The 18,029-nt window shown below is 44.1% G+C and overlaps 1 protein-coding gene across 2 annotated transcripts in view; it reads left to right on the top strand.

Moving 5' to 3' along the window:
• The first annotated feature begins 2,921 nt into the window (after nucleotides 1–2,921).
• Nucleotides 2,922–18,029, top strand: part of GATAD2B (GATA zinc finger domain containing 2B) — a 74,258-nt gene continuing 59,150 nt past the window's right edge. The window contains exon 1 of one of the 2 annotated variants that reach the window (XM_074318829.2): nucleotides 2,922–3,053. The gene's annotated coding sequence lies outside the window, so the exon portion shown is untranslated. The remainder of the gene's footprint in view (nucleotides 3,054–18,029) is intronic. The other variant, XM_074318830.2, reaches the window with a different exon arrangement.

The raw sequence follows: 18,029 nt of genomic DNA, 5'->3' as shown, positions 1-18,029 counted from the left end.
TAGGCTAAACCATCTATAGCTACAACTGGGGGGCTCAGTCCTCACCTTACTAGGCCACGGCCTTACTGGGCTAGAGTGCCGCTTGGCTCACAAATAATAATGATAATCCTGCTCCCGGCTTATGCTTTCATCTTGGGGTTTCCTGCTAGAGGTCTACGGTCATATGGACAGAACTACAGAATACTTTGACCATGAGAGGATCTGGGAATTCTAGCAGCAAAGGACTTACCGTGGCATCTGACATCTCTCTGTTCTCTGGCCCAGGGAGCTGCATGAGGGGAAGGAAATGCATAGATTACCTGGCCCCATTTCTCTCCACGGACTTTAGCATGTCCAGGCTCGAGCATGACAAATTTGAGTTACATCTTGTCTCTGCCACTTCCAGTTTCACAACAGCTGTGCCTCAGTTTCTCCTCATCTGCAAGCTGGGGAGGTTGTTTAAAAGTTATATACTCTGCATGCAATGTGGAGCCTATGCAATACATGTTAGCTTCAAAAAGAAGACGGGAGTGGCCGGTTGGCTCAGTTGCTTAGAGCATGGTGCTAATAACACCCAGGGTACCGGTTCGATCCCCACGTCGGTCACTGGGAGCTGCACCCTCCTTAATAAAAACAACAACAAAAAGAAGACAAACAAACACGTAGAGACTGCATAGGGCAACGGTCACATCCATTACCACAGGGGCTTCACTTGTCTTCCTGGGAGCTGTCACACCAGACTGAAAGTCTCCCTCCACGGCCCGACTTTAATTTTGTTGAAAGACATTTTCTCAGGCCTCACTAGCACCTTCCTGGGGCTGGACTCTCCCACCACGTTTCTCAGCTCTCCTTGCCGCCATGGAAGAGTGGCCTTTCAGACGGCAGAGAAACGACTGATGACGGGCAAAGCAGCAGGTTAGGGAAGGAGGACTGGACCTTCCACGAGGGCAGTGACTGCGTCTCATTTACTGTTACCCCCCAGCACACAGCCTAACACAATAGGCCCACTAACGTGTGTTCAACGAGTCAGTGAAAGCAGTAAAATGAGGGGTTCGCAGAGAACTGATTTTCAGTGTAATACAAGACAGTCCTAGAGGTACAACACCCATAGACGCTGACTTTAGAACTAAGAGGGTGAAACTTGGGAAAGTTGGGAAAACTCATAATAGTACGATTATGTTTATCGAGTATTTACTATCCTTGGCACTGTCCTGAGCATTTTAAATGGACTATTGGATAATCCTCGCAATGACCCTAGGAGCTAGGTACTCTTATCACTCATTCCTATTTCACCGATAGGGAAACTAGGGCACAGAGAATAGAGGTTAAGTAACTTGCACCCAAATCACACAACTGGGAGGAGGTAGAGCCAAGATCCAAACCCAGGCAGTCTGACTCCAGAGACCATGTTCTTCACCTGGACGTGACACTCGAACGAAACAGGTTTTTCTTTTCACACACGGACAATAAGAACTGGGGCCTGCCCCCGCATGTGTGTGTTCAGGGTCTCCCTGTGTCTTTATGTGGCCACGTCCTCCATGGGTTTCATGGCCATTGCACAGCATGGCTTCCAAATGACGTGAAAAACACGTCTAGGGCTTCTGGAACCAGTTGTTTCTGGGTTCACACCACTGCTGAGTCACTAATGAGCTGTGTGACCTTTGCAAGTTACCTAACCTCTCTGAGCCTGTTTCTTGACCTACCTACCGGAGTTCAAATTACAGCTCTGCCATGTATCTTGTGTAACTTTGGGCAAAGTCGTTTGATCCGTACCTCATTTTCCTCATCTGTGCAATGGGGAGAACAGTAATGACTCCACAGTGATGAGGAGTCAATAAGATAATCCACGTAAAGCTCTTAAAAGAATAAATAATGTACAGCAGACAGCCTCGCAGCCTCTTTCCCAAAACGTTAACTATTGTGATTCCCGCAACACACTCTGTGCTACCTGCTCCTTATCCTCGAGTTGCTGGAGAACAACACTTGGGGTAAATGCCCCGTAAACGCTAAGAAAGTTTAGGTGGGCCTGACTGCCTCAGGGAAGCAGGGGGCTCGCGAGGAGTCGGGCCTTGCGTGGATCAGGCGGCGTGGGCCGGGTGGGGGGCTGATTCTCTCCCTACGGCTCAACCAGACCGGGCGGCCCCGGAGGAGCTACGCGGGCTCTGCCCGCCGCCACTGCCCAGCAACCCGGCCGGCTGCCTTCTCCTCTGCTGTCGTGGTCTGGTCACGACAGGACCGCGCTCGGGGTACGAGGGAGACCAGGAAGCTCCCGGCCTGTGGCAGACGGGGACAGGCCACGCCCCACACAGACAGCAAGGCCCAGGCGCCTAAAGCTATTTCTATCGTGAAATTCCGGGGTTCTGTCGCGATGCAACCCCACCTAACACAGAGCCCAGCGCCGCCCGCCAGTCTCCATCTTTAGAATTGGAAGACGGAGAACTGGCCAAAGGGGAATCCCGGTTTGGGGATACTGGGGTACGGCGGCTGCCTGGGGACCAAAACGTCTCTAAGGTAAAGTTGCAGCCTGAAGCGATTTTTTGACCCCCGACACTTAATGGGCTGCTGAAGACCCGGATGTGTCTGGGACTGGCCGAGGTACCCATTAACGCGCCCCCGCTAGACCATCCCCCTCCTCCGCTTAGGATTGGGTCTAAAGTACGCCAATCATCACTTCTCCAGCCACTCACTCTTCAAGGGTGGGGTGTAGTCCCGGCATCCCCTCTCTTATTGGTATGGCCGAGAAAAAGAGGGCGGGGAGGCCGGCTTAGGTCGCCCAATGGGCGTCGTGGCGTGTGGGGAAGGCGGAGCCGAGGCGCTTGGCAGCTGCCCAATCAGCGTCCTTGTTTGTGTGGTGCCGCCGCCGCCGGTGCAGCCGCCGCCGCCGCTGCCCCCGTCTGTACCGCAGTGTCTGCTCCGCCCGCCCGCCCCGGTCCGGCCCGCCCCCCTCCCCCACCCCCGCCCCTGGTCCCGTCAGCGGGGTCCGGAACCCACTGTGCCGTCGCCTCTTCCTTTTTCGACGCCTCCGCCGCCGCCTGAGGAGGCGAGCTCGCCGGGAGTTACACCGCCACCGCCAGGTGAGGAGCTCTGGCCTAGGCCAGCCTGGCCGCCCGCCCGCCCGGGGGCGGTGAGGAGCGAGGAAGGGAGGGAGGCTGGGAGGAGGCGGTGGTGGCGGAGGTGGGGGAAGGGAAAGGTGGAGGGGCGGGGGGAGGGGAAGCGCCCGCGAGCCGACGCCCGCCCGCGCGCCCCCGCCTTGCGTCCCCCTCCCCCCACCCGGCACCGCGCGCCCCCGCCTCGCGCTCCCCCTTCACCTCATCCCCTCCCCCCGCTCTGCGCGCGCGCCCCGGTCTTTCACTTCGGCCTTGCGCGCCCCCAGCTCGTGTCCCTTCATTCCTTCTCCTTTCACTCTTTCTCCCCTCCCTCGCGCCCCGTTTCCCCCGCCATCCCCGCTTTCACTCCACTGCCTCATGCCCGCCATGCTCCCCTCCTTTCCTCTCTAGCGCGCCCCCCCGTCAACTCTCTCCACCCCCAGTGGTGCCCTCGGGGTGCGGGGGCCGCTCCCTGCTTTCAGTCTTGGGTTTGGCGGCGGTTGGGCCACGCGGGGGGTCCCGAGGATGAAGGCAGCCCGGGGTGACGATCTTGATGTGGGAGAAGGGATCAGGAGCGCAGCGCCCGACCCCTTTATTTCGTCGTCCCCCGTTCCCCCGCCCTCCCGCGGGAGAAAGGGCTGGTCTCGGTCCGTGGGGGTACTTCTTCCCGTGGTGACGGGACCCCCCCGTCCTCACTGGGCTTCTGGGACACAGCGGGTCTGAGCCGTATCCCAGTTCAGTACCTGAGGGTCGATGGAACTAGAACTTACCCTTCCCTGACCAAGCCGGGACGTCGAGTACTTTTTGCTTCCCTGCTTCCCATTGAATCGAGGAGGTAGCCACTCCCGTGAGTGCGGCGGTTTGGGTGCCGTCCGCCGGCCCGGGACACCCCCCCCCCCATAAGGGTATGGTGGCTTCTTGACTCTTCCCCGGCGCCAACTTCCCTCCAAACACAAGCTGCGGGCTGGTAGGGCTGGCACTGAGGTGGAGAGGGAGGCGTTGGTGCTGGGTGGGGGGCCAGCTATCGACCTTCTCTTCTGCTGCTGTCACCTGGAGGACCAGGTAGCCTCCCAAGGACCAGTTTTCTCCTTTCTGATAAATGGAGGCTTGAAGGCCTTTTGTGTGCCTGTAAGAGACCCGGGAGATACTTAATAAATTTCCGCAAAGCACAAGAGCGGTGCTTTCAGGCCAGACTGCAACAGAGAGGTTGGGACTTGGCAGCAGCTGGAGTGGAAGCAGGTTTAACCCATCTCGGTGGGATGGGGGAAGAGCTGATGCTGCTGAGGTCTTGAAACGTTTTTCTTGGTAATCACTTATTTTTTGAATAGACAATGCACGCATGTGAGGCAGATTGAAATCTTCCCCTCTCACCTCTGTCCTCCAGCCAACCAGCCCCCTCCCAGTGCAGATGGATTCCGATTGTTTTCTGGCAGCCGCATGGTGTCTATATATGTTGTTGTCTATATGTTGGAGATGAACCCATTGGGGAGTTTAGCGCTAACTTTATTGCTCTTTCTCTGATAAACTGACTCTTCCTACCAGTCTGATAACCGCTTGGAGTCATATTTTTGGTGCCAGCGCAGTCTTGATAGAGTACTGTCCTGGAGGAGCATTCCTGCTGATGCTCGGTGAGGGAGGAGGCTGCTCTGGAGCTGCTAACGGCGCTGCTATGGAGGGGTCAGTATATTGAGGGAAGGCCCACACCTGTTGGAAATGGTGCCGCTGCTTTTGTGACCGATACCCAGTCTCGGACTGTTCTGGGATGGGCTGGGTCAGGTAGCTTTCCTTGGGCTCTGGGGAAGATCTGAGTAGGAAGTTGATGGGAGCACCGATCTGGTAGTGCTGTCGCCCGTTCTCAGTTTAGTGGCAGTGATAGTCGTCTCGGCAGAGAGAAGTCGATCGGTACTAATCAGCAGGAATCAGAAGGCTGGACCTGGGGGCCGAGTGACCCAGTTTGAGAAGAGGTGAGGCTTGTGGACTTTTGTCCTGCCTGTTCCTTACTTGAGAACACTTTCCATGAGGTGAGGGTGATTTGTAGCTGACAGCAGCATCCATCTTTATGACGCTGTGGTTTGCTTCCCCTGTGTGTGATGTCTGTTAACTTCCTGTTTAGAGGCAGTCCGAGTAGGGTCTGAATAGAGGCTGCACTGAGGTACTTGTCTGGGAACAGTGTTAACCAGGTTCTCTGAGCAGCCCTTCCCATCTGAGTTCTGGTGGTAACTTTTACGCTTGTGTTTAGCATAAGGCCACAGGGTGGTGGGGGAGGGAGATGGGAGAATTTGTTCTGAACTTCGTAGTCTTAAAAGTACGTTTAAGAAACCTGTGTGCTGCCCCCCCCCCGTTTTTTTTTTTGTTTTTTTTTTTTGAGCAAGTGTCTACTCCCCTCCACCTTTTCTTTTTCTGGCTGGGCCTGGCCAGACCTCCAGGTTGGGTTTTGGTTAGAGAACAGCAGTGTGGGAGAAGAGTCAGTGTGTTGGTGACATTATAGTATCCTGATCCTGTGCTAGGACCTCCGGATTCCTCCCAGCTTTAAACAGTATCTTGTATGTTGTGTGAAACCAGGCCTCTTGTTTCACTTTACTGACTTCTTCTTTCTTGCATCCTGCACCCCCCAAACTGGAGGTGCATGTGTAGGGGAACAGCACCTGTGCTGTCCTGGTCGCTGGACTCGAGCAGATTCTATGTTAGCCACCCCATCGGGAGTCATGCTGACAAGCACCCCTCTGCCCTCGGCTCAGAATGCTCATGTTGTTTGGCTCATTGAGAAAAGCCAAGCCAGCTTTGGTTGATTAAAACAGCTGCTGTAGAAATCGTAAGATCTGAACCACAACTGGGACCGAGAGACTTTGTTTTCCAGCTCCTTTGCAGTACTAAAAGCCCTGCATCATTACATATCAAGGCACTATAATAGCCAGGCATTTTCTGAGGCACTTTGGAGGGGAAGGGGAAAAAAAAAAAAGACACACACCCAGATTGACTATAAATCTAGTTCTGGCGTAAAGCTGTCCACCTCTTGCTCAGAAAAAAATCCAACCTATCAGACAATGCCACACAAAGTTTCAGTTCCCCTGCATTGGCTAAGCCTGGGAAAAGATAACATCAGGATGTTCAATTTCTGTTGAAAACTCCTGGCTTTTGGGGGGGAGCTTCTGTTAGCCGTATTATTTGGTTTATCGTCAGTAATCGCCATGATGCTTTTTCTGTAGGTACTGGTTGGGGATTTGGGTGGCTCCAGGGTCCATGAAGCAGAGCCTCCTACATTTGTGTAGAAACGACGAAAGCCCCTGAAGAAGAGTAGATCTGATTTGAAATGCTCCCTCCTCATGTTCCATCTTTTACTTTCTGTCTTATGGATATGTGAAATATTCCTGTACAGTTTAGGTTCATCCAGAAAGAAAGGACTGATCAGGGCCATTAAGGGCTTAACCTGTCTGACATAATTCATAGATGGTGTCTCCCTCAAAATTCTCTAATCTTTTCCATTGCCTTAAGTTGCCATCAACTGGCAAGAAACTATCCAGAGTTTTGGGTTATAGTACCAAAACCTACAGATGAGTAAGAACACATATTTTTATTACTTTTGAGGTATGAAGAGGTCGAATCCCAGACGTCAAAGAGTTGTAGTAATTGCAGAAACTTCTTTGACAGCGTAATTGTTATTAATACTAACCAGTAAACTATTAAAGGAAATGACATGACTTCCACATTTCTGAGCCATTATCGTGTTACTTTTGTATCTGGCTAGTACACATTTTTAAAATAATTCAGGTTACTGTTACTTGAACCTGAAAGTCATGCTTTAAGCCTTCTGATGAAAGCTTTCTTGATCTTGTCTCATTTGAGGGGAAGGTGGGATTTGTAATCTCCTGAAATATAGGTTGGAATGTCAGTAGGGTTTAGATTAGACATCAGGAGTAGTAAATTCCCATTATGGTTGTGAGGGGTTAGAATGGTAACTGGAGAGCGTGTGCATCTCTTACCTAGAAGGTATTTACAAAAATTCGCTTTTTGAGAGTATTTAAATTCAGACTTCCTAGGAGGGAGGTTGTGAGCTAGTAAGTGGAAAACTGGAATAGTAGAGCACAGGTGTAGAGAGTCTAGAAATCCTAGGTCAGATCCTAGCTTCTTTGGCACTTATTGGCTTTATGACTTTGTGTCAGGCTCATAGTTTTTGAATTCTCATTTCTCCCAGTCCTTAGAGTGGCCTGTAAGGTCTTACCTGATCTGCCTGCCCTTCCCCATCCCTTCTCTTTTTGATTATCATCCATTTGCTCACTCCATTCCGGTCACATTGACTTGTTTCTTAAATGTATCAGCCACACTCTTTATCTTAGGACCTTTGCACTAGCTAGTCCCTCTAGTGGGAAATAGCGAGTTTTTCCCACAGAGATAATACGAATGACTGATTTTTTCACCTTCAAGTTTTTGCTTAAATGTTATCTTTTCAATAAGATCTTATCCTACCCGTTTAAAATTTTACCTTCAACTCCCACCCTCACTCCTAATCCTTCCCTATTCTATTTTCCTTTTCATAGCCCAACTTTATAACATACTTACTTGTTACATTTATTGCTTTTTGGTTCCCCTCCTATTACATAAGGTCTATGAAGGCATGGATTTATTTTGGTATTTTGTTTAATGGCCAGTATAGTGCCTGGGATGTAGTTAAGACTCAAATATTTATTGATCACATAGGAATAACAACTGTTTTCCTAACCTCATGTTTGTTTATAACAAAAGTATGAAATGGGATAAGCATAATATGGCATCTTAAAATGTTTTGTGAACTTTAAAGCATTATACAAATAATGATAAAACAATCGCTTTCCCATTGACATAGTCAATAATACTTGGTTATTGAAAAAAATGTCCATGTATACAAATATTAAAATATCACTCCTAAATTCCAGCCCCTTATTTCCAGCTGTCTACTATGTGCTAGACAGAGCCACTTCTGTATTCCATTGGTACCTCAGACTCAACGTTTTTATGGTCTCTTCCCCTTCTTTGATTCACTGAGTCACCTAAGCCAAAAATATGAGCATCACTACCATTCTCTCTTCCTAATTCAGGCCCAAACAACTCTTACTTGGAATACTGCCATGAACTTAATAGTTCTCTCTGTTTTTGGTCTTGTTCCCTTTTAGACTCTTATCATATTGTCTTCAAAATGGTCTAACACAGAGATCTGATTATTGTCCTTCCCCTTCTCAAAAGTATTCAATAGCTTCCAATCACTTAAAGGTAAAATTTAAACTTTACATGGTATTCAATATTCAGAGGCCTTTACAATTTTGGCCTTTGCCTTTCTATCCAGCCTTACTTTTCTCGCTTACAGTTTATACATGAGAAAATAACAGTTCTTTTAGTTTCCAGATCAGCTTCCAAATTTCATTTCAAATGCTACTTTCTCTGGGAAGTCTTCCTGGCTTGCCCAAAGAGACTTAGTTATGCTTTCTTCTGTGCTCTCACTCTTAATTTATACATATTGCTTGTCTCCCCCCAGTGGTCTGTAAACATCCTGAAAGAGGATACTGTGTCTTTTTACTGTTGTGTCTCCAGTGCCTAGCCTGGTGGCTGTCTCCTGAAAGATATTTAAAAATATGAATAATCCTATGGGTTCAAAAATACTGCATACATTTAGAAGATGCCCCTTTTGTTATTTTCTGGGCACAGAAGAACAAGGTTGGAGTTTTCGTTCTGCCATTTATCATCTGTGTGACCTTAGTTGAGTCACTTGAAGTCTCCAAGCAGTAGTTTCCTGAACTCAGAAATGAGGACCAGTAGCTGCTGTATCTATTTCACAAGGTTTCTGTGTCAGTCAGAGGAGATTATGCATGTAAAAGGTGCTTTAGAAACCGCAAAGCGCTGGGCAGTTGTTAGTTATTACGAGCTGACGCAAGCAGAGCTTTTCTCACAACTCATCTTTCCTCATTGATGGGAGGCCCTTTCTATCACTGGAGCCACAAGTAGTCTTCTCCAATATGTGTCTGTTCATGCTGATCTGTTTTCATCAGCAGTGTAGTATACTCCTGTATGTTGTCTTAACGGGGGCAAATTTAGAGACTTTCCCAGCATCCCAGTGGATAAAAAACGTTGCAAAATTCTGAGAAGTTACACTTCTCAAGGAGTCTCCCAGTCATGAATTCTGTAATTTTTTATCCTCAGATTTCAAAGACATTTGCAACTTTTAAAACTTAAAAGGAATTTAAAAAATATCAATGTGAACTCATTTGTCCAGCGCTTTCTTTGTGTAAGGCTTTTGACTATTTTAATTCTTGCAGTAACTCTGGGAGGGAGTTTTTTTATAACCATTTTACAGATGAAAAAACTCAGTTCTTAGTCAGGTTGTCGTTTTGCTGGACTCTCACAGATTAAGAAAAGTGGTGAATCTACTATTATTTGGACAACTCTGCCTGACTCCAAAAGTTGTGATCTTACCATTCTCCTGACATTTCTCATAGAGTTTTGTTTTGCCTTTTCCAACAACAAAACCCAGGATGGTTCTCCTTAGTATTAATAGGTTTTACGTAGAAGAAGTTAATGTGGTCCAATAAGGCTTTGAACAGTCCTGGGCTAAGTTAACGTAGATTTCTTTACAGCGTGACACTTCCCAGAGCCTAGCATGTCTAAATATACAGTGTACCTTGGGAGTGGTAAAAGGATGGCCAAAGGATGCAGAGCTTCTCAAAATTACGTGACCATGGAAGAGCATCTTAGGGTACTAGCCATCTCACTGCGTGCTTTGAGAAGGCTCTGCTTGCTGTTCTGCTTCCCTGTACTTCCTCTGTGGGTTGATGGTTTTTAAAGGGTTGCAACTCTGGAATGGGGGAATTGACTGCTTTTGTGTGCTGGTTTTCCAGGGAACTAGTGTGGTGGCAGATATTTTTTTAGAAACTTCACTGATATGGAGGCTGCATTTCCCCCCCCATGAATCTTCTAAGGCAAGTGGCACAGCTCATCCGGCTTGGCCCTCACCTTCATTGAGTTCCCAGGAGGATAACTGTAACTGAGCTCTGCCCCCCATCTTTCATCTAAGTGCTAGAAGCAGGGGAGTAAGGTTTCAACTTTGTGAGTGAGCAGAAACTCTTGAGCCAGGAGCAAGAAACCCTTCCTTTCTGTAAAGATGGTAATATCACACTAAGAAATCCGTAAAGCCCATCATTCTTTTTCTTCTGTGAGGCGTGCAGACAGACCTGGGGATCAGAGAGAAGAAACAGTACCTTTGATTTTTCGGTTTTTTAAAGGTAATATTTTGGTCTTAAAATAAAAACAAAACTTTGAGAAATCTGTATCACCTAAAGGCATAAAGTTTACCTGAATGGCATTCAATTCTGAATTCCAAACCTTTAGCTTGTAGTTGGAGCTCCCAGTGAAAAATACTAAAAATAGTTCCCCAATAGGATGTAACATTTTTTGGAGGGAGGGCAGTTTTCTAATCACTCTTTAACACTTATATGACTAGATTGATGTGTTGCTATTAAAGTAATCGCTGCTGCCCTGGGCAGGTTGGCTAGAAGACTCTATATTATGTTCTGTGGAAATTTGACGTGAATAGCACGACACTCTTCACATGTACTAGAGCTTGATCTGTAAGTGTCCATGAATAAATTAACGTTACTCTGATGCCATTCTTTCTCATTTTATAATTCAGGTAGTAAAGAATGCTCAGCGCCTCAGCTGAGTGCATTGTGAATTTGAAAGTTTTCTTTTTTAGAGTATTTTAAATCGAGATTTTTTTTGTCAAATGAACGGAAGCTAGAATACGGGTCTCTTGCTGCGCTAAGATACAATCCTAAGTTTTTATAGCCTGCATTTTTAACTCTTCATCTTCTTCTTGGAGAGCTGTTTCCCCGTTGATTTCTGTATAATGCATTAATATTGAACTGCAGGCTTTCCAGGAATATAGGTGACTGCAAACGGATCTTTTTAGCTGGGTTTTACAGTGGATAGAAACGTCTTAAAAATAGCAAGTGCATCTTTAAAAAACCTTGAGGATTCAAAGGAACAAGATCTTTTTAGCCTAAATAATGATGTAAAATTTTTTTTGAGATCTAATGAATTATTATGCATAAATAGGTACCACCTGTTATGAACTTTTTTGCTTGTTGAGTGACCTTGGTACTCCCAAGGCCTTGATGTCTATCTGGTGTTAAATTGTAGCTTCCCAATTTTGTCAATTATAGGGTGGTAGACGTCACAAAGGGTATAAATAACCAAGGTTAGAATCTGGGCAGTCTTTATTTCCAAATTAAACTTTCTATTCTGTCTGGCTGAATAGCTGGTAATATTCACAGGAGAGAGTGAAATGCAATGTGATAAAGTTGTTTCAAAAACACAACCCTCTTTAAAGGGGTCTGTAGCTGCGTGTGACTTGTGCTGTCTTCTGGGTTCAGTTGGGTTGAGGGTGTGAAAAGGATGTATGAGGGGTGCTGTCCTGATGCAGAGAGTTACTAGAAGGCAGCGAGGTTTTTACTCATTGTTTTACGGCTTTATAAGTGTTTTACAGCTTTTATAAGTGTGCTGCCTAGACTGTCACATTAGCTTTTGCGGGGTATTCTGTAAAGCTGCGGTCGGTTGGTCTCTCTCTCCTTCCCTGTCTGTCTGTTTCAGAACCAGCCGTTCGCAGTGTTTGCATAAATTGAATTTTGGTGTCTGGATATGAGACAGTAGTCTAGTACTGATACTACGCTTAGTGTATATTTTTCACTTAATTGCTTGAAAGCTGTTCTTTGGTTAAACTATAATGACTTTTGGTTACTGGAAAAGTATAGCTCTGCAGTCACAAAGTCCTGGGTTCAAATTTCTACTCTACCACTTATTTGTTGTAGACCTTTTGCTTCTCTGTGCCTGGCATGTAGTAACTGTTCAGTAAATGTTAGACATTCTTATACAAGACAATGGTAAACCCAGCACATAGTTTGTGTGTGTGTGGTAAAATGTACATACATTTACCATTTCAACTATTTTAAGTGCACAGCTCCGGGGCAGTAAATACGTTCACATTGTTGTGCAAACATCACCACTATTCATCTCCAGAACTTTCTCATCTTCCCAATTTGAAATGCTGTCCCCATTAAAAAGTGCCCGTGTTTCCCTCCCCGAGCCCCTGGCAACTGCCATTCTACTTGCTGTGCAGTTGACCACTCCAGGTACCTCATATAAGTGGAATCATACAACAGCTGTCCTTCTGTGTTGTCGTCCTGGCTCAGTCCTGGCTCATTTCACGTCACATGATGCCTTCAGGGTTCATGCGTGTTAGAGCCCTGGTCGAATTTCATTCCTTTTTAAAGGCTGAATAATATTCCAGTTTATGTACGAGAATATACCACATTTGGTTGATCTGTTTATCCATTAATGGCCACTGGGTTGTTTCTACCTTTTGGCTGTTGTGAGGAATGAATGCCTGCTATGAACATGAATGTACAGGTATCTGCGTTGAGTCCCTGTTTTCTGTTCTTCGGGTATATACTCAGCGTTGGAATTCCTGGACCAGATGGCAATTCTATGTTTAATATTTTGAGGAACTGCAATGCTGTGTTCTATACTGACTGTACCACTTACATTCCCATCAGCAATGTACAGGATTCCAATTTCTCTGTATCCTTGCCAACACTTATTTTCTGGTTTTTCGTTTTTATAAAAGCTATCCCAGTTGGCGTGAAGTGGTATCTCGTTGTGGTTTTTGTTTGCATTTCTCTAATGATTAGTGATGTTGAGTATCTTTTCATGTGCTTGTCATTTGTGTATCTTCTTTGGAAAAACGTCTATTCAAGTCCTTGCCCATTTTTTGTCTTGTTTTATTTTTTAAATTAAATTACATTTATTTTTATTTTGCAGTACAGTTGCCATTCAATATTATGTTAGTTTCAGGTATACAGCAGAGTGGCTAGACATTGATATAACTTAGAAGTGGTCCCCCTGATAAGCCTAGTGCCCACCTGGCACCACACGTGGTCAGTCACCACAGTATTCTTGACTATGTTCCTATGCTGTGCTTTACATCTCTGTGACTGCCAAGTTGTACTTCTTAATCCCTTCACCTTTTTCAGCCCGCAACCCCCTCCCATCTGGCAACCATCAGCTTGTTCTCTGTATGACTATGTTTCTGTTTTGTTTGTTCGTTTATTTTGTTTTTTAGATTTCACATATAACTGAAATCATATGGTATTTGTCTTTCTCTGACATTTCACTTAGCGTAATACTCTCTAGATCCATCCATATTGTCACAATTTTATGGAGGAGTAATGCTCCATTGTATAAATGTACCACGCCATCTTCCCTTTTTTTTAAAGATTTTTATTGGGGAAGGGGAACAGGACTTTATTGGGGAACAGTGTGTACTTCCAGGACTTTTTTCCAAGTCAAGTTGTTGTCCTTTCAGTCTTAGTTGTGGAGGATGCCGTTCAGTTTCAAGTTGTTGTCCTTTCAGTCTTAGCTGTGGAGGGCACAGCTCAGCTCCAGGTCCAGTTGCCCTTGCTAGCTGTAGGGGGTGCAGCCCACCATCCCTTGCGGGAGTCGAACCGGCAACCTTGTGGTTGAGAGCACGCGCTCCAACCAACTGAGCCATCCGGGAGCTCAATGGCAGCTCAGCTCAAGGTGCCATGTTCAATCTTTAGTTGCAGGGGGCGCTGCCCACCATCCCTTGTGGGACTCGAGGAGTGGAACTGGCAACCTTGTGGTTGAGAGCCCACTAGCCCATGTGGGAATCAAACTGGCAGCCTTCAGAGTCAGGAGCATGGAGCTCCAACCGCCTGAGCCACTGGGCCGGCCCCCCCCTTTTTTATTTAAAGAGGGCGCAGCTCTAAGTGGCCTATATGGGAATCGAACCCAGCAACCTTGGTGTTAGTAACAACGTGCTCTCACCAACTGAGCTAACCTGTACCATGCCTTCTTTATCCAATCATCTCCCATTTTTTACTTGGGTTGTTTGGTTTTTTGTTGTTAAGTGGTAGTTCTTTATGTATTCTGGATATTAATCGTTTATCAGATAGGGATTTACAAATATTTTCTCCCATTTTGTGAGTTACCTTTTTACTCTATTGACAGTGTCCTTTAATGCACAAAAGTTTTTAATTTTGATGATAGCAAATTTGTTTCTCTTTTGTGGCCTGAGTTTTTTGGTGTCATATTCAAGAAATTGTTGCCAAATCCAATGTCATGAAGCTTCTGCACCCTTATGTTTTTCTCTAGGAGTTTTATAGTTTTAATTATTACACTTGGTCTTTGATCCAGTTTGAGTTAATTTTTGTATATGCTGTAAGGAAAGGATCCAATTTCATTCTTTCATATATGGATATCCAGTTTTTACAGCATTATTTATTGAAAAGACATTCTGTTCTCCATTGAGTGGTCTTGACACCCTTGTTGAAAATCATTTGCCCATATACGCAAGGGTTTATTTTTGGGCTCTCCATTCTGTTCCATTGACCTGTATGTATGTCTTTATTACCACACCATTTTGATTATTGGAGCTTTGTAGTTAAGTTTTGTAATCAAGTAGTGTGAGTTCTCTGACTGTTCTTTTTCAATATTGTTTTGGCTATTTGGGGTCCCTTGAGATGCCATATGAATTTTAGGCTGGGTTTTTCTGTTTACATGCTTTTTTATATTGGGCCAAACAATATAAAACTAATCAGAATGCAATTCTGTTATTACATTATGGCTGCTCATTCCTGTCGTAGTTTTTATTTCACCTAGCTCCTGGGATCACAGTATTTTATGACATTAGAATCAAGGTTACTCCAAATATCTTGTTCTTGTAAATGAATTATATTGTTGTGGTTGGAACATTTTATTTTTGAAAGTTTGGTTCAAATTTTTTTTTTAAAGTCAAGATATACAGTGAAAAGTTTCTCATCATTGTTTCTCACCTGCCTAGTTTTAAACACCATCACTGTTATTCCTTTTATCATTTCAGTGTACATACACACACACACACACACACACACACACGCAAATACGGATTTATTTTTAGTTTTTGTTCTTTTTACACAAAAGGTAGCATGGTTTTCCACATACTGCTTTTGTCCACTTAATAACATAGAAAAAAAATTCAAATCTGTATATAGAGAATTTACTTACTCTTTAAATTTTAATGGTGAAAAATCTTTTAATGGATATCAGAACTTCATTAGGAATAACATTTGGGTTTATAGCTGTGCACCTTTCATATTGCCTACAAGTCTTGCTATTTAGTGACTTTTCATTGCTGTTACTCGCTAAGTCAACAATAAATAGCATAATTTGAGTCCTACTGGGTTATTAAACTTAATTTAGGAATGCTGATTACTTAGTTCATGAATTCTGTTTTGTAATTTCATCTGTAGTCCTAACTCCCAAATTCTGTCAGAAAATCTGATCAGTGATAACGGGGTTATTTTTTCCGATTCCTGAGGTACAGAGCGGAGATAGTTTTCTCTGTCTTAGGCTGCTTCAGACTAGGAAAATGACAGGTAATTGTTCTGATAAAGAGAAAACTTGGGTCTCTAGTCTTGTGGTGTGTTCCCCCCCCCCATTAGTGCTCTGTTTACTTTGTATCCACTTAAATCCACTGATATTGGGAACTGAAAAGGCCTGACCATTAATCCTTTCACAGAACATTGGTTGTACACTTAACTATGTCAAAAACATACATAGGTGTTGTAGAGTACACGAAGATAAATGCCAGCCTCAGTCCTCAAGAAGATACATAATCCAGAAGAGGAGAGAAGACATATATCAAAATAACTGTAATACTAGATGCAATATGTTTATAAATTAAGTAACCGGCATATTAGGAACCAGTGTCTCTTAAGTAGGAATGGTATCTTTATTTACCATTTTTTACAACTCGGGTTGGAGTGAGAGACAGACTTACCAAATCCTGAAAATTCTACTTTCAAAATCTCTATTCTATTCATTTGTTTCCCAACTTCTCTTGCTTTAATTTTAGCTATTGTGATTGCTTGCCCATATCCTTTTAATATCTTGGGTATGTTTTTAATAATAACTAACACTTAATTGGGCTTTTCTATGTGCCAGGCACTGTTCTAAGCACTTGACATTAATTAACTTCTTTAATCCTTAACAAATACTCTAAAGGTAGATGCTGTTATCTTTCCCATTTTACAAATGAAAAAAAACTGAGTGGCAGAGAGATTAGCCTAAGGTCACTCACATATCTAATAAGTACAAGTGCTAAGATACAGTATTAGGAAGTCTGACTCTTAAGCTCAAACTCTCGCGTGTTATTCTGTACTCTTACCTGTGTATGTGTGTATGTTTATACATATACATGATACATGCGTCTGTCATTGTTTTAACAGCTGTATAGAATTTCATTGTATGAGTATAAATTGTTTAATCTGTTCCCTCTGAGGAACATTCAGGATGTTTTGTGTGTGCGTGCACGCGTGCTGTAATAACCAGGGTTCCAGTGAAACATCTTACTTCTTGTTGATGTAAGAAACGTCCAGATCTGTCGAGAATTTTTATAAGAGTTTATTTGATCCAAAACTGACGACAGTTGCCAGGGAGCAAGATCCAAATGCTTTGGAGAACGACAGTTTTGCAGTTTCTTTTATGCATTTGAAATTAAGGCGGGAATGTAAGGAAGATTATATAAAGGTGGGAGAAAGCAAGGTGGGAACTGGATTACAGGATAGTTAAGAAGATGTGCCCTCTTGAGGGTGGTTATTTCAATGGTGTGTTAACTTAAATACACAAAAAGGATGGACAGGGATAGCTTAAGGCAAAGATAGCCTTTTACTAAAGAAGTCATATGCCTGGGGCATGACAACCCACCGTGACCTGCCGTTAGGAATTACGATTAGATCACTCTGTGAAGTTTCTTTCCATAGAACTCCTTTTTTTGTCCACAGTCTTTATATATTTTATTATATATTATATCTGTAGGTAAAATTTCTAGAAATACAATTACTGGAGCAAAGGGCTTGTACATTTAAAATTTTGTTAGAGTATTAAATTATCCTCCAAAAATTTGTATCAATTTATATTCACACCAATACGCTATGAGTTTCTAATACAACTTAATTTAAATCTAAATTTGAGGGAAATAGTCTGGCTGGACAGTGATAAGAACTGTCTTCCAGAATCTTTAGGAACACTTACATGGTACCTTATTAGCATTTCCTTTCTTAAAAGCAAGTATCTTGGAATTTTGATTATTGGCCTTGTGACTATAGCTAATTGTTGGAAAGAGGAGTAGGCATCTTAACAGAAAAATTTTCATCTTTAAAATGTCCCTCAAACCTCTCAATTGTTAATCTAAATGTAAAAATTTGGATAAATTGATTTCTTGTCACCACAGTCTTTATGAATCAGGACAACAGCAGGAGTGGCGCGTGTGCAGGCCTCAGTTGACTGCTTCCACGGAAACTCCGTTCTCGAGTGGTGTTCACTCCCGGGAGGCAGAGCAGAGAGGCGGCACTGCCACTCGCAGGGTCCTGTTGTCAGGGAATGGGGGTGTTAAGATGATGGTAAATGCCTTCTACGACTTCAGGCTTTCTTTCTGACTAGTTTTCCTTAGCAGTGGGTCACTTACTTATATTCTTCCGTATCCCCTTTTTCTGCTTTTACAATGGAGATGATTTGTTTTATTCAGTAGATTGAAATTTTGTTTAGTGAATTTAGAACTCACTGGTAGGATTCACCTGCCCTGAGTAGGGGGGTGGGGTTACCTTTGATGATACCGCGACCCCACACACGTTTCTTCTTTTATCCCATATTCAGGGCCTACTGTCAGGAGTAAAAGGAAACACTTAGTTTTCATAAACATTCTTAAAGAGTGACAGGAAATTTGACTAATTCAAGGGCATGAAATGTGTTCAAAGTTACCATCTCCTTTGAGATTAGTAAAAGAGCATTGGAAGCTGTTTCATTAATTTATTGTTGGTGGTATTGTCTTGCTTAATTCTTATTCAGGAAGTCTGTCATTTTTACTTCCAAGGAGCAAAGCTTGAC

This window comes from Rhinolophus sinicus, chromosome 7 (assembly GCF_057876585.1).
Source record: "Rhinolophus sinicus isolate RSI-liver-muscle chromosome 7, RSI-T2T, whole genome shotgun sequence".
Classification (NCBI taxonomy): Eukaryota; Metazoa; Chordata; class Mammalia; order Chiroptera; family Rhinolophidae; genus Rhinolophus; species Rhinolophus sinicus.
The sequence above is the reverse complement of the archived record's forward strand: the minus strand, read 5'-3'. Positions and strand labels throughout refer to the sequence as shown.